Here is a 17,495-nt window from a genome sequence, read left to right as displayed (position 1 = left end):
GGCAAGTGGGCTTCTTTGTTGTGGCATGCAGGTGGGATCTAGTTCCCCAACCAGGGATTGAACCTGGGTCCCCTGCTGCATTGGGAGCACGGAGTCTTACCCACTGGACCACCAGGGAGGTCCCTTTTCCCAACTCTGAACCACTCTAAGAGTCACTACTTGACTATTTCTTCTTTTTTTTATTGGAGTAATAATTTTTATTGGAGTACGGTTGATTTACAATGTTCTGTTAGTTTCTGCTGTACAGCAAAGTGAATCAGTTATACATATACATATAGCCACTCTTTTTTAGATTCTTTTCCCATATAGGTCATTACAGAGTATTGAGTAGAGTTCTCTGTGCTATACGTAAGTTCTCATTAGTTATCTCTTTTAATATATATAGTAATGTGTATATATCAATCCCAGTCTCCCAATTTATCCCTCCCCTTCCCCTTGGTAACCATGTTTGTTTTCTACGTCTGTGATTCTGTTTCTGTTTTGTAAGTAGGTTCATTTATGACTATTTCTTGAAAAGATATGTTAAAATATCATTTATAAATCCTCATACTATTGGCTCATACCATTGATTCTTTTCACTGTGAAATTGCACTATCTCGGTTCTCTGGTTGAAACCATTAGTTTTCACTAAATACTTAGACCTTGGATCAGTTCAGTTGAGCTCATGGAGTTTTATGTACCATGCATTTTATAACACTTGCATCAAAACATTTTTTAAATGCAAATCAAAGTTTTTCCCAATGTGCAAGCATAATTCTGAAAGTTGAGGACTTCCTAGAGTGATGGCGTGAGGTCTCTGAAGTTGACAAAGTTAGAAGCCATCTGAACTATTTTTTGAGTGTGTCAAGTCTCTATTTAATGGCATAAAATTAATAAACTTTCAACTATGCACTAGAGATTCATCACTTGGAAGTAGTAATTGCTGGTTTCAAGGTTCCAAAATGGGAATTTGCCCCATATGATTTTGAAAATTAGACCTTTACCCTGAATTCAGAGCATGAGGCAGGCTTCATGTCAGCAAATCTGTCTGGAAACAGGCTGCCTCTGGGTCTCTAAAGGTCAGAATACAAATTGACTTTTTAAGAAAAAAATCACTATGGGAAAGCTGTTTAAGGAGGTTCGCTAGAGGGGCTTAGCTTCTAGTGACCCCAAAGCTCCTGAGGGTTCTGAATTTCCTACTTGATTTACATAGTTAAACCAGACTCTATCCAGGAGCTCAAAGCTCTTAATCAGGATACATTCATCTGGATATTGCAAGATAATGGAAAATGTTTGACGTTCCTAAAGTGAGTGACTCTCAGATTTTGAAATCCTGAGCAGCTATCTTGTATCTCAAGTGTTGCTAAACTTACTTTGAAAAAGAAAAATAGGTAAAAAATCATAGGACAGTAGTAGCCATAAGAGACTTCAGAGAGTTGATCTTTTTCCAGGCAAACAAAATCAAAACTTTAAAAATGGAAATACTATTTTTTCCTTGCACAGCATCTTTCGCTGGCTCTGTTTTCAGTTTGAATTTGCCTTTGAGAGGGAGAGATTTTATGTTTGTTGCCGAGAGCCGTCTGCATGTCCTTACAAAGTAACAGCTTTGGGGAAATTAAAACAGCACCGTTTAGAAATCAATAAGTAAATGGTGCTTTAAGACAAAATAAGTAGTGATCTCTTGATATCTGTGACACTAAACTAAGTTATATTCAGTGTATACGTACCATCAAGCCAAGCTGTTTTTCTCAATTACAGTATCAGAATGGAAGGAATTCAAAAGCAGGCAGCACTCGTTTATTTTTATGTGAGTAGGTCTCCCAAGGAGAGTGCCACAATTAACCTAGAAATTCCCTAATGCAGAAAAAATAACTTCCCTGGTGCAACTTCAGTAAGCAGTCTCATTAACTTTTTTTTTTATTTAAAGGGCCGGGGTCCTCCCCATCCAAATGCTTCAGTTAGTCATTAGTCTGAAAAATTGATTCGGAGATGTAAGTAACAAGACCGAAAGAGAAAAAAAGTCATCCTCCTTGTCTCTTGGCAGGCAGTGCTGCTTTGTGCTCTCATGTGCCTTTCATTTAAGGAATCTTGGAAAAGAACTGGACTGGGAGTCTGTTCTCCGCTCAACCCTGCATTGACCTTGGGCATTGGGCATTTCATTGCTGTAAACCTCAGTTTCTCCATCTGGCAGAGGAGAGCCTAGGATTTCCTAGCTGTGCCTCTGACACTGTGATGTACCCACATAAGGACTAGATAAGTGTAAAGTCTCTGCAGACCCATCATCCTACACCTGGAGCTGAAGAAAGTGTGCAGAGGGGGCAAAAAAGTGGCATGCGCTCTGTGAGGTGATGTAAAACGATGCCTTTGGATAGCGGCGGTTCTTTATTCCTGGATGAAATATTAAAGAGCCGTTTGTTTTGTATGGGTGCCTAACACCTAGTTGAACTGGGTTCACTACATTCTTATTTCCAGATAAATCCTTTAGTTTCAAACACTAAGCAGTTTAGCTCTGGGTGGTTTTCTGGGCCTTAAGTCAGGGCCTGGATTGTCTAGAGTAACGCTTTTGAAACTTTTTTGACCATAAATCACAGTAAGAACTCTATTTAGCATTTGCTACCCAAGACTCATGTACACTGGCACATAACACACACATGTAACTGAAACGGAAGTTTTATTAAATGGTGTCCTTTTAAGGTGACACGCATACTGATATTTTCTGTTTTGTTGTAGCCTTCATAAAATCCTAGCTGTGACTCAGGCAAATGATTTCATGACCTGTAATGGGTTGAAAACCACAGTTTTGAAATACAGTGCCTTAGAAAAGCTGTTGAAGTTTTGTATCCTCTTTTTCTGTCTATGTAGTTTTGGTTTTCTAGGAGATGGAAATACAGTTCAACTCAGGGACCTGTACCCACCGGCCTACCCCACCCCTGGCCTGTCTTGCTTTTCTGAATTTCCATGGATTAGAGAATTGGCCTAGTCTCATTGGAAGCCTTGGTGTCAGAAGATAACTATTCTAAGCCCTTTCAGCCCAGAGCCGGAGAGAGTTCAGAAGAAACCAGGAGTGCAGCAAAAACAGCTGTTTACGTGGCTGCATTTTGACTTCCTGTGATGTGTTCATTTATTACTGAGTTAGGACTCAGAAATGAGACATCTCATCTAAGTTATGAATGTCAGGTGCTAACCTCTCTATATGACTGTGCTTTTCTTTTTAGCTGGGTGGATTTACCTATAATGTGGAGCTATTTGGGGATTTTATGTATTTTTTATGTTATTAAATTTTTAATCTCAGTTTCTAAGGATCAATTTATATTTTAAGTAATCATAATCCCTCTGGAGTGTGTTTACATTTTAAATAAAGGTAATATAACCATAATAAAGAAGAATTGCTCATAAATCTCTTAGCACAATGACTGTTTGTATTTTATGTATTACCTTCTAGCAGTTTTTTGAATGCAACTTTCAGAAATATGACTGTAATCATACACTTTAATGTTCTTGCTCCTACTTAAAATTGTGCCACCAGCTACCTAGTCTTTGATTATCATTTTAAGTGGCTGTATATTTTTCTTTTCCTTCAGTATTCACCCATATTTATTTAAAGCTTGTACTATATGAATTTGGCCCTGGAACTCCCATTGTGAATAAGGTATCCTGCTCTCAAGGTACTGGTGATCTATTGGGTACAGCATCATCATTTATCTATCACCTACTGTTGGCTATTTATTTTCACTTTTGTAAATGTTATGATGAACAACATGGTTGTGCATATAGGTTTTTGTTTTTTTTTTTCCAGATTTTGGATTATTTCTTTAGGAAACATTGTAAGAAGATTGCCGTGTTGCTTTCCAAAAGTCTTGTGCCACTTTATAATATTTACAGCGACATATGAAGTATTAGTTTTGCCACATCTGAACAGCCATGGATATTATCATTTATAATTTTTTCTGGGGGAGTGGGATAAATTGGGATATGGGGATTGACATATACCACACTACTATATATATAAAATAGGTAACTAATAAGAACCTACTGTATAGCACAGAGAACTCTACTTAATACTCTGTAATGACCTATATGGGAAAAGAATATAAAAAAGAGTGGCTAGGGCTTCCCTGGCGGCGCAGTGGTTGAGAGTCCGCTTGCTGATGCAGGGGACGCGGGTTCGTGCCCCGGTCTGGGAAGATCCCACGTGCCGCGGAGCGGCTGGGCCCGTGAGCCATGGCCGCTGAGCCTGCACGTCCGGAGCCTGTGCTCCGCAATGGGAGAGGCCACAACAGTGAGAGGCCCGCGTACAGCAAAAAAAAAAAAAAAAAAAAAAAAAAAAAGTGGCTATATGTATATGTATAACTGATTCACTTTGCTGTACAGCAGAAACTAACACAACAGTGTAAATCAACTATACTCCAATAAAAATTAATAAAAAATTTTTTTTTCTTGATAAATTGTAGTACTTCATTGATGTTAATTTGTATGTTTTGGCTGACTTGTGAATATTTTTCTGTTTGCTTGTTTACTTGTTTTCTCCTTTTATGAATTGTCTGTTCCTGTCCTCTGTTTCTCCATTGAAGTCTCCTGGTTCTTCTGAACAATATTTTGTAAATATATATTCTATAAATATAGTAAGGATATTAACCGTGTGTCTCTTATGTATCCAGATATGTCTTATACTCCATTGTTTGCCTTTTTACTTTTTATATAGAAAATGTTTACTATTTAGTTTAACCATCTATCCTTTTTTATAATTTAAATTTCTTCCATCATTCCTAATTTTTGAACGTAATTCTTTACCCAGAGATTCATTGAATATTCATTTCTCTTTCATCCTAGTTACATAATTTGGTAAAAAAATAACTTTTTGATTTATTTTGAAATGTATTTCATTGGATGGTGTAAATTGAGGAATGTAGTGATTTTTCTAAAAGTTGCTGTTATTCAGCATCATTTATTTATTTATTTATTTTTTGCGGTAGGCAGGCCTCTCACTGTTGCGGCCTCTCCCGTTGCGGAGCACAGGCTCTGGTCGCGCAGGCTCAGCGGCCATGGCTCACGGGCCCAGCCGCTCCACGGCATGTGGGATCTTCCCAAACCGGGGCACGAACCCGTGTCCCTTGCATCGGCAGGCGGACTCTCAACCACTGCGCCACCAGGGAAGCCCCAGCATCATTTATTGAATGGTCCTTATGCTTTCTTTTATATTTATTTGTGAAACTACCTTATATTCTCATAAACAAGGCCTACTATGGGCTGTGTTGTATTTTGAGGATCTCTGCTTTTAATATCTGCCCTATACTGAAAAAAATTTTTTTTTTCTTTTCTTTAAAATTGCAATACAGTTGATGTACAATATTATGTTAGTTTCAGGTGTACTACGTAGTGAATTGACATTTGCATATATTATGAAATTATCACCATGCTAAGTCTAGCAACCATCTGTCCCCATACAAAGTTATTACAGTATTATTGACCATATTTCTTATGTTGTGTGTTACGTCCCCATGTTTTATTTATTTTATAACTGGAGGTTTGTGTCAATCTCCTTTACCTATTCTACCTCCCCACCCCCTTACACTTTTAATTATTGTAGCTAATGTGTTGTTCTTGATTGTTTGCCATTATGTATCTATGATAATAGCTGGACTCTCTCTAGCGGGGTCAGCGAATTAATGGGAAAGGAATCATTTGGCTCTAAATGATTGGCTCTTTCCCAAACTTCAGGATTTCAGAGTCTCAGTTTCTTTATGTATAAATTGGGAATAATGATTCCTCCCAGGATTGTTTGGAGGTTTACATGAGATGATATTCCTGTAGTACGTGGCATTGTACTTGGAGCATAGATGGTGCTCAGTACAAGTTAGTTTTATTGTTTGTTTATGGTACCACCATGCCTGTTGCTGTGGTTCCATTAAGGCTTGACTATTTTAAGAATCACCTTGGATACACAAAAGTGGGGCTATTGAATTTTTGTTGGCTTGTTTCATATAGTTCTGAGTCCCTTTATCTCCTCTAGATGTGCCAAGGTGGGGTTACTCTGTCATCTTTTCACTGCCGCTTCCCAAACTTGTTCTGTGAAAGCCAGGGGTCAGGGGAGGTGTGTGACTGGTGGGTTCTGTGTTCTCTTTTGCAGCCTTTTCTCTCGCTCCATTTGCCATCTTGTCCTGAAATGATGAGTTCATTGTCCCTGCTGGTCTCCTGGAGGGCCAGGGCTGTGTATCCTGCGTCTTCCATGGGGAATACCTTGAGGTAGGGATGAAATTTTAATTACCCCAGTTTAGCTGCCCTCCACTGGAAGACTGGGCATTATAAACCAGCAGCTAGTGGGCTGATGTCCACCCCCAAACAGATTTTGTCTGTACACAATGTTTTTAGAAGTTTGAATTAGTAGCCAAGTTTTTAAAATCTGGATTTCACATAAAAGTCTGGCTTGTTGGCTTCTCTTGACAAATGGGAAGATGTAGCTGGGCCAGGCCGCAAGTTCCCCTGCTGTTGGTCCCTTGATCTGCCCACTTCACCTACGGTCATCTGAGTGAGGCCATGAGAGGCCACGCCCATGCTGCCCCTGCTGCCTGCTGGTGGGAAAACAGGGCACAGTAAGTAGCCAGAGAGCTTTCCTGTTTTCCTCTGAATCTGAAAGGTATTTTCCCTTTTATGGAGTCAGTGGTTAGAGTTTTCGTGGTATTTGGAAGAAGAAGAAGGAGAAGAAGTTGAAAGATAACCAGAATGCCTGTATTTTTAAAAAATTAGGTAGAGGTGGAGGGAGGAAATTAATACACCTTTCATAAGAGATCCTGATGTTGTACACACAGTAAATAAATGTATAAATAAAGGTGGGTGTTGGTAAATTAGGCGTGGCATCTAGCCTGCCCCTCTCTGGACGCCTTGTAACAGTGATTGAGGCCAGGGATCCAAGTCCCAGAAGCCTGGGTTTGACTCTTGGCTCTGCCGTCTCCGAGCTGTGGGATCTTATTTCTTCAAAACCTTCCCAGCTGTAAAATGGGAGTTCAGACAGTACCAGCCTCATAGTGTTATTATGAGGGTTAAACGAATAAAGTGTTGGGTCCCAGCCAGTCCTCCAGGAATATTAGGGTTTTTGCTGCCCTTCCTCCAAACTAGTTTTCTAATTATTTAATAACTCTCTTTTCTCTCTAACTCTTCTTTGTCTTTGAATCAGTTTCTCTTTCCCTTTCTCCCTTAGTTTTCTCCCTAGTGCTTCTGGAAAGAGTGCTCAAGCATCATTACACTAGTTCTGTGACATTTGGAAAGTCACTAACCCTCTTTGATCCTCATCTGAAATTGATTTTTCATAGTTTGAAATGACATAATATATGTGAAAATACTTAATATATCAAACATCCTATAAAAATGTTAAGGATTGTTATCATTTAGCTGGTCATAAATATAAAACATGACTATATACTTTGAATTTAGAGAGTTTTGTCTTCTTTATCCTCATTTTAAAAGCAGATGAATATAATATTTAAATACATTTAAATTCTAATTTTAGAAAAACTTAAAATTAACATTATTACCTTTTATTGTGTAGAGCTGGATTAATATTTTTCTGGAGTCAGTTATCTGCCATAGAAAAAAAAGCTTCCCATGTTGTTAGAGTCTCAGTAATCTGCTTTAGTATTGATATTGGCACTTATGGGACTTGGAAAATCCTAGCTGTCTGATGTTTTATAGGAAGATTTTGTTTGGGGAGAAAGGGTGTTGGGACTAGCTAGGTTATTTCATTACATTCTGATTTTTGAAATATTTTTGAATTCATATTTGAGTGGCTTAATAAGTTCTCTTTACATTTCAAAGTGTAGATCTTTAAACAATTTGAAAGAATGAATAATTTTTCTCCAGAAGGTCAAATTAAATTAGGGAGGTTAGTTATGCTTAATCTGATGTGTGGGTTATCTGTAGGTACGTATATGTCTGTGGGCTCTCATAGTTCTCAGGTGTGGTTCTCCTACCCCCTCCGTTTTATATTTTGTTTGTTTTCTTTTAAAAAAATATTCTACCTTACTCTTTTTTTTAATTTAAGACAATTTTTTTTAAGCGGTTTTAGATTTACAACAAAACTGAAAGGGAGGTACGTAGATTTCCCACACATATCCCTGCTCTTACACATGCGTAGTCTCCCCACTGTCAGCATCACTCACCAGAACTGTGCATCTTTAATAAAGCATGAGCCCACACTGACCCATCATTGTCACCCAAAGTCTACATTTTACTTAGGACTCACTCTTGGTGGTGTACATTCTACGAGTTTGGACATATGTATGATGACGTATCCATGTATAATATCATACAGAGTATTTTCCCTGCCCTTAAAAATCCTCTGTGCTCTGCCTATTCATCTCACCCTACCCCATCCCAGCCACTGATCTTTTTATTTTCTCCATAGTTTTGCTTTTTTCCAGAATGTCTGTCATGTAGTTGGTATCATACGGTATGTAGGCTTTTCAGATTGGCTTCTTTCACTTAATAACATACATTTAAGGTTCCTTCATGTCTCTTCATGGCTTGATGGCTCATTTCTTTCTTTTTTTTAAAATAAATTTATTTATTTTATTTATTTATTTTTGGCTGCGTTGGGTCTTCGTTGCTGCCTGCGAGCTTTCTCTAGTTGCGGCAAGTCGGGGAGCTACTCTTCTTTGTGGTGCGTGGGATTCTCATGGTGGTGGCTTCTCTTGTTGCGGAGCACGGGCTCTAGGCGTGCAGGCTTCAGTAGTTGTGGCTCGTGGGCTCTAGAGCGCAGGCTCAGTAGTTGTGGCTCATGGACTCTAGAGCGCAGGCTCAGTAGTTGTGGCTCATGGGCTCTAGAGCGCAGGCTCAGTAGTTGTGGCACACAGGCTTGGTTGCTCCGCAGCATGTGGGATCTTCCCAGACCAGGGCTCGAACCCATGTCTCCTGCCTTGGCAGGCGGATTCTTAACCACTGCGCTACCAGGGAAGTCCACGGCTCATTTCTTTTTAGCACTAAATAATATTCCATTTGTCTGAATGTACCAATTTGTTTACCCATTCACCTACTGAATTGTTTGTTTCCAAGTTTTGGCAGTTATCAATAAAGCTGCTGTAAACATCCATGTTTAGGTTTTTGTGTGGACATAAGTTTTCAGCTCCTTTGGGTAAATACCAAGGAGCACCACTGCTGGATCGTATGGCAGGAGTTTTGTAAGAAAGTGCCAAACTGTTTTCCAAAGTGGCTGCACTGTTTTGCATTCCCACCAGCAATGTATGAGAGTTCCTGCTGCTCTGCATCCTCACCAGCATTTGGTGTTGTTAGAGTTCTGGATTTGGGTATTTGTAATAGGTACGTAGTGGTATTTTATTGTTAATTTCATTTTCATTTCTTTGATGTCAAAGAGTAGAGTATTCTGGTAGGGTATCTTCATAAGCTTATTTGCCATCTGTAGATTTTCTTTTTGGTGAGGTGTCTGTTAAGGTGTTTGGCCCATTTTTATTTTAGTTAAAGTCCTTTATCAGATGCGCCTTTTGCAAGTATTTTCTCCCAGTCTGTGGCTTCTCGTCTTTTTTTTTTTTTTAATTTTTTATTGGGATATAGTTGATTTACAATTTTGTGCTAATGTCAGGTGTATAGCCTAGTGAATCTGTTATACATATATCCACTCTTTTAGATTCTTTTCCCATATAGGCCATTACAGAGTATTGAGTAGAGTTCCCTTATTAGTTATCTATTTTATATATAGCAGTGTGTATATGTCAATCCCAATCTTCGTGGCTTCTCTTCTAATCCTCTCAATATTGTCTTTTTACAGAACAGAAGTTTTTAATTTTAAAGAAGTTCAGCTTATCAATTTTTCTTTTCATGGATTGTGTCTTTCGTGTTGTATCTAAAAAGGCATCATCACACCCAAAATCATCTAGATTTTCTCTTATGTTACCTTCTAGGAATTTATAGTGTAAGTGCCTGACATTAAGCTTTTAATTGCCGAGGCATCCATTTCAAATGACATCCATCTTTTTTATTTTTTTTTTTTGCGGTACGCGGGCCTCTCACTGTTGTGGCCTCTCCCGTTGCGGAGCACAGGCTCCGGACGCGCAGGCTCAGCGGCCATGGCTCACGGGCCCAGCCGCTCCGCGGCATGTGGGATCTTCCTGGACCGGGGCACGAACCCGCGTCCCCTGCATCGGCAGGCGGGCTCTCAACCACTGCGCCACCAGAGAGGCCCAATGACATCTATCTTGAATAAAACATTGCCAGCTGTATGACACAGCTACTAGCAAAACAACAGGATAATGAATTAGATGCTCCCCACCTGTGAAGGTCCCTTTTTCAGAAAGCCCTGGGTAGCTAGATAACTGACCACCTGAGGGACCCTGTTCCTCCCTTCCTGCATCCCATTTCCCACTCTTATGCCTGAAATTAGCCAAAACAGAGTGAATTCATGAAACCCTAGACACCCCATCCTTGGACCCTAATAAAGGCAGGGCCCCAGGTCTGCTCTTGTATGTGCTCTCCCCCCTCATCCCTCCCAACCTGTGACCTTGCTGTGTGGCTCTTAGGTGTGCTGTATACCCTCCAAGGCCTGTGAGTAATAAATCTTGTCTCTCAAAGTTCCCTGATGGTGTTTTGCTGAAGTGCATCCTGAGATCAAAATAAGAACCACAAGAGCTAGCCATTCCATAAATAGGGGCCCCAGTGGGGGAGATGTCTGCTGAGCTCACTACAAGTGATATGTACCTGAGCAAGGGCTACAGGCATTCCTAACACAGGCCCCTCCTGAGCTAGGTCCAAGCATAGGCTTGGGAGTGATATAACAGAGTTTTATTGTTTTGCATTTTACATTTAGGTTATAGTCCATTATGAGTTAATTTTTGTGAAGGGGGTAAGGTATGTGTCTAGATTCATTCTTTTGCATGTGGATGTCCATTTGTTACAGCACCATTTGTTGAAGGGACAGTCTTTCCTCCCTTGTATTGCCTTTGCTCCTTTGTCAAAGATCAGTTGACTATATTTATAGTGGTCTGTTTCTGAGCTTTCTGTTCTGTTCCATTGATCTATTTGTCTATTCTTTCACCCATACCACACTGTCTTGATTACTGTAGTTTCACAGAAAGTCTTAAAGTCAGGTAGCATCTGTCCTTCAGCTTTTATTCTTCTTTTTCTATGTTGAGTTGGTTATTCTGGGTCTTTCGCTCCTACTTATAAACTTTACAGGCAGTTTTTCAACATTCATAAAATAACTTGCTGGGATTTTGATTTGAATTGCATTACCCCATACCACACTGTCTTGATTACTGTAGTTTCACAGAAAGTCTTAAAGTCAGGTAGCATCTGTCCTTCAGCTTTTATTCTTCTTTTTCTATGTTGAGTTGGTTATTCTGGGTCTTTCGCTCCTACTTATAAACTTTACAGGCAGTTTTTCAACATTCATAAAATAACTTGCTGGGATTTTGATTTGAATTGCATTGAATCTATACATCAAGTTGGGAAGAGCTGACATCTTGACAGTATTGAGTCCCCCTATCCATGAACATGGAATATCTCTCCATTTATTTAGTAGTTCTTTGAGCTTGCCCACCGGAATTTTGTAGTTTTCCTCATAGAGATCTTGTACATATTTTACTAGGTTTGTATCTAAGTATTTCATTTTTGGGGTTGCTAATATAAATGATATTGTATTTTTCATTTCACATTTCACTTGCTCATTGCTGGTATGTAGGAAGCCAGTTAACTTTTTTATATTAACCTTGTGTTTTGCAACTTTGCTATACTACCTACTCTTGAAAAATTTATAATTATTAGAATTATAAATTATATTATAAATTATAATTCATTATAAATGAATTTTTAAGCGTTGCATCCATCTGAAGGTACAAATCAGTATCAATATTGAACCCAGAAGAAATATACACACTCTAAGTTGTTGATTTTTTGATAACTGAACAAAAGGTTAATTTCTTGAGATTACTCTGATCTGAGTAGCTTCCAGTGGTCCATTGGAACCAGGATGGCCCTCTTGTAAGTGTCTTTGACTTAACTGACATTTTATATTTTATACTAGGCCCTTTTTGATATCTTACCACTAAATAATTACTGGTAAATTCCATTCTTGAGTCTGAAGGACTGAACTTGATCTTGAAAACTTGAAGCAATGGACATTTTTTACATTGCACAAATATCAAGTTTGTATTTTTAGGGATGCTATTGTAGTCAGTATTTTTAGTGTCCAGCATTACTTATTTCTACTTTTCTAAAATGTTTGCTTAAAAAATTGATCTGTTGCTTTTGTTGCCTAGTAGTCCCATGCCTACAGATGTGGAAAATTGAGTTTAAAGCTGGTGGCAAATACTGGATGGATTTGCAGGGGGAATGGATCAAAATGGCAAAATATTTAGTTATTTGAAATGGGTTTTAGCTGGGAGAGTGCCACACTTTGAGCAATAAATAATCATAGTCAAAAGACACAGGTTTTAAGGTTAAAAATGGTTACTTATTTGGTAGTTTATTTCCCTTAGGGACTGGTTCATGGAGACTATAACTGAAGTTCTGAATATTTGAATAAAAAATAGCAGGTAAAAATAGTTAGATACTAGCAGTATATTTAAAAAATAATTAAACTTGTTTTTAAGGTGATAATACATGCATATGTAAAATTCTGAAGGCTATACTGAGAAAAGTTGTAAGATTTTATGAAAGGAAAACTGATAGGATTTGCACATGCTCTGATAAGTGCCCTTATATGGATCTCTGGGCATTTCTGCTTTAGCGACTGTAAACTTTTCATTTGCAGAGCTGCTCTGGGATTAGCAACGCTTGCACAGGGCCTCCTCCAGATCTCCTGATAGCTGCATTCCCTTAGTTCACTTTTCATGTAGTTCACTCCTCACATGCATTGACATTTTTCTGCTTACCTTATGTTCTGGGATCCTCATCACTGTTTCTCAAGGCCTCCAGCTCAGGACTGAGAACATAGTAGGCAAAATTGGAGCAACAGAGGTTTGTGTTGTGTGTTAGTTTGAAGTGAGGCCTCCCTCTGGTTTATAGGGGTCACTCTGAAACTAGTTGCCTTCTAATACTATATCATGGTGGAGTCTCTTAGGTTTCTTTGGTACTGTGAACAGAAATCAGCCTGGCAGGACGCTCAGGTATCTTGCAGAATCCAAGCAAGGATGGGGATGCCTTTGGGCCTTAGGAAGTGAACTAGAGACTGGAGCATATGGAGAACCAGGAAGTGCTCTTTCCATGCTGCTCATGGGTTTGTCTGTGTCTGCTTCATTCTTTTCTCTTGCTCACACTGGCTTCAGTGTTTCTTACTTAGTCCACATGGCAGAACATGGCTGCCAGCTGCTCCTGAATTTTACATGTTCTAGTCTAGATAGGCAGGGAGAGATTGATGTCAGGCACCCAGTCCCAGTTCCAGAATTCCTTGGGAAGGGACTTATTGGTCCAGCCAGGTCAGCTATCCATTCTAGGATTGTGGCCAGAAGTGGGGTCATGTTGCAGGAATATGATAATCACTGCTGCAGCCTGTGGGTGAGGAGTGGAGGACAAGTCTCAGAAAAGAGATGTAAGGTCAACAGTCCAGCATGTGCCCACCGCTGGGACGGGGTGGGCATGAGATGAGCCCATGCCCTAGCAGCCTGGCGTGTTGTTGGTTGTTGTTCTGGTAGCAGCAGAATAATGAACACTGACTCTTGCTTTTCTCATGATTTTCATTGCCTTCTCTTTCTTGAAATCTGCTCATGTGTATAGTGTTGACATGTTCAGGTAGCCATTTTCTCCTCATTGCTTCATTTGCTGATTTGACATGTTGACTGCTGTTTTCCTCTAGTGAATATAAAGTGAGGAATGGGTAGATATTTCACAATGAATGTTTGCTGAGCAAAAAGCCATTGTTCTTTGACAAATTTCAGCACTGGTGAATGGACCCCATGTGGTGACCATATTTCTAAACTCCACGTCAAAACACATGGCAACATAAAAGATTTTCGTCCTGATGGATGAATGTAGATAGATAGATGAACATATATGTAGATAGATATAGTTATATACTATATTTCATTATACATCTAGCAAACTGAAATCCAAAAAATGACTTGAAACTAGACTGCTAAGCACATATGGACACAGTATGTATCCTATTTCAGGGAGGAAGCTGAAAAGCCTCAAGGATATTAAAGTAATGAATAATAGTTAACATTTACTGAGTACATACCGTGTGCCAGGCACTGTGTTTTAGGTGCCTTTTCTTATTTAATCCTCCAGATGATTTTAGGAAGCTAGTATTTTAGTCTGATTTGAAAGATGAAGGATCAGATGCAGCCGGGAAGAGGCAGAGTTGGGGATGTGCCTGCACCTGGTTCATTGGACCCCACAGCCCTTCATGCATCTTCACGGTGCTACACCAGCTCTCAGAGGCTCTGCTGAGGAAGGTGTAGAAGGACCAGTACGGAGCCTCCGTGGAAATCACAACAGGCTGAACTTGGTTTTTCAGAGGAAAAGCTAGCAAATCAGCTAACCGATCAACAAGTGACAATACAAATTAAGTAAAAAGAGGGTAGACATCCTTTTTACACCCTTGCAATGCCTTCTTTACCTGCTCTAAGTATTGGTATTACAAAATTGTAGATATGACTTTGGTATCAGGAAGGGCTATGCGTTTATTGATGGACAGCAGGGTCTGTGAATGAGGAGGGCCTTGTTGGCTGGGTGCAGGTGTTTATAGCCTGATTTTTCTCACATAACAAGACATCTGGAGATAGGTGGTCCTTATCTCTTTCTGTTCTGCCATCTCCAGCTTGTGGCTTTCATCCCTATGTTTGCCCCATGATTGAAGATGGCTCTTTGGCTTTTAGCTTCACATCTGGTCATAAATCTATCACAAGACCACCTAGCTACAAGGGAGGATAGAGCATTTGTTTATTCGTTGATTTATTCATTTTTAACACTTTAACAAATTTGGATATTGGGGAGATAAATAGTATGATCTCAAACAAGACCTTTGTCTAGGGGAACTGCACTGTACTCTTTGGGCCGGTGGGCTTTAAGCTTAGGAATAGATTGGTGCCCACATGGGTTCCATTTGAATTTTGTACCCTATAAAACTGATGACAGCTTTTCCTCCTATTCCCAACTGTGCCTCTTCTCACATTGCAGTACTGCCTTTGCTGCTTGGAACAGATTCCCAGATTGGACAAGTGCTGTAATCTAAATTCTAATATCAGGATTAGAAACCTGTGGTTTGTTAAATTCATGGATATAGATCTGGGACTTTTATGATAAATGGATATAATTGGCCATGGACCACCCTAACGTTCATCAATTAATCTGGCAAATAGAAATATCAGAAAGTTTCCCAATTCTTGCCAGCCTTTTAGAACCACCTGAAGTCATTCATTTGCTCTTCTCATTTATAACCAGGTATTGAACTGCTGGAAGAATTTGTAAATGCCCAAGTATGGATGCTTTCTAATATATAGTTATAGTGTGTTTTCCACTAACATATTAAAAAAATTTTTATTTTATATTGGAGTATAGTTGATTTACAATGTTAGTTTTAGTTGTACAGCATAGTGATTCAGTTGTACATATACATATATCTATTCTTCCCAAATTACAGAGTATTGAATGGAGTTCCCTGTGCTATACGGTAGGTCCTTGTTGATTATCTATTTTATATATAGTAGTGTGTATATTTTATAATACATATTTGCCCCCCCCAAAGGTAACCATATTCTACTAATGTTTTAATTCTAGAATATCTGGAGCAGAAGTCCTCTTCTGGGAGTTTAAGTTATAGGTGTGGTGAGGTAGTGATGCTTTCAGCCTTCAGCATTGCCTGTTAGGGCCCGGAGCCCCTGGAGCCCCTGGGCTGAGTGCTTCTGGCTGGGAGGACCACTGTCTCATTACTCAGGGTGCTGTCAAAGGTTGGGAAGCACTTCTGTAGGGACACTCATGGCTTTTTTTGTGTGTTTTTTTAAAATTTTTAAATATTTCAGCCGTGCCGCGCAGCTTACAGGATCTTAGTTTGACCAGGGATCGAACCCGCGCCCCCTGGAGTGGAAGCACGGAGTCTTAACCACTGGACCCCCAGGGAAGCCCCTCATGGCTTTGACTTTGTACTTACAATAACCAACTCATCAAACCTGGCCGTATTTTCTCAGTGACAATTTGAGCAAGATATTGAAGGATGTTTTCTTTACATTATAATGTAAGTCATTTGCCCCAAATTTAAATCATAGAACTGTTCTTGGACTACTGTCAAGCAGTATGTCCTGTGGTAGAAAAAGCATGAGAGAGGGAATTATGAGACCTAAGTGAAAGTCACGCTTCTCTCACTGTCTTCATTTTTCTTTTAGTTTCAGCTTCCTAATGGATAAAACAGGGAGAATAAATACGACCTTCTTCATAAGATTGTGATAAGAATTAAATGAAATAACGGATATGAAATTTCTTTGTAACGCTCTGTTAGGGGTCATAGACTCACATGGCCATAGGCACAAAGCGTGTAATATAAATGAGTGGAAAAGTCTGCTTCGAGGATAATTACTAGTTGGAACTGGGTTGGGCCTCAGTGTGAGCCGCACAAGAGGGAGTAGTGAGGATTGTGGCAAACTGGAGGGTGTTTGCCTAGTGAAAGAGTACAGCTGCTTCTCAGCTCCAGCAGATGTTTGCCATGGGGGAATGCAGGCCCGGAGTCTCCAGATCACTGGATTTTTTCAAGAAGTACTGAAAATCCTGATGTGCATGTAAAATTCTTCAATTTTTAAAGTTAGTGCAAAAATGTTTTTAAAAACTCTGCCAACCAAGCAAAATATTAACATGGGCCAGAGTCTTCCCTTTGTGCTGTAAATATTAATTTCTTTTGAAAATAATGCATGCCAATTTATAATATTTATTGACAATGTTCTAAGTTAGAAAAAGCATTTTTTTAAAAAAATGTTTTGCCCATTCTGCACAGCTTGTGGGATCTTTAGTTCCCTGATCAGGAATTGAACCCTGGCCCCAGGCAGTGAATGTGCTGGACTGCCAGGGAATTCCCAGAAAAAGTATTTATATTAGGGTTGCCTTCTTCATTTTGTCCCCTCACAAATTTCTGCTTCATATTCTTCACTGAAAGGCCCTTCCCTGAGTATGTTGAGAGGAACATATAACTGTGATCCTGCCTCTATCAAATAGAAACTCATGAAGAGAGACTTTTTTCACAGTTAAGAATCAGATTAAGCGACTTCCCTGGTGGTCCAGTGGTTGAGAATCAGCCTTCTAACGCAGGGGATGCAGGTTCGATCCCTGGTCGGGGAACTAAGATCCCACATGCTGTGGGGCAACTAAGCCCGTGCGCCACAACTACTGAGACCACGTGCCTCAACCAGAAAGCCCGCATGCCGGAACTACAGAGCCCGTGCGCTGCAATGAAGAGCCTTCATGCCGCAACGAAAGATCCTGCATGCCACAACAAAAGATCCCGTGTGCCGCAACAAAGATCCCATGTGCTGCAACTAAGACCTGACTCAGCCAAAATAATTTTTTTAAAAATTAAAATTAAAAAAAAT

General features: G+C 39.6%; 1 protein-coding gene across 4 annotated transcripts in view; it reads left to right on the top strand.

Annotated features, from left to right (window-relative positions):
* WDFY2 (WD repeat and FYVE domain containing 2) overlaps positions 1-17,495 on the top strand; it is a 194,044-nt gene that overhangs the window by 5,631 nt on the left and 170,918 nt on the right. The window lies entirely within an intron of this gene.

This window comes from Lagenorhynchus albirostris, chromosome 18 (assembly GCF_949774975.1).
Source record: "Lagenorhynchus albirostris chromosome 18, mLagAlb1.1, whole genome shotgun sequence".
In the NCBI taxonomy this organism is placed as follows: domain Eukaryota; kingdom Metazoa; phylum Chordata; class Mammalia; order Artiodactyla; family Delphinidae; genus Lagenorhynchus; species Lagenorhynchus albirostris.
Note: the sequence above shows the minus strand (reverse complement) of the source record. Positions and strands in the feature narration are given on the sequence as shown.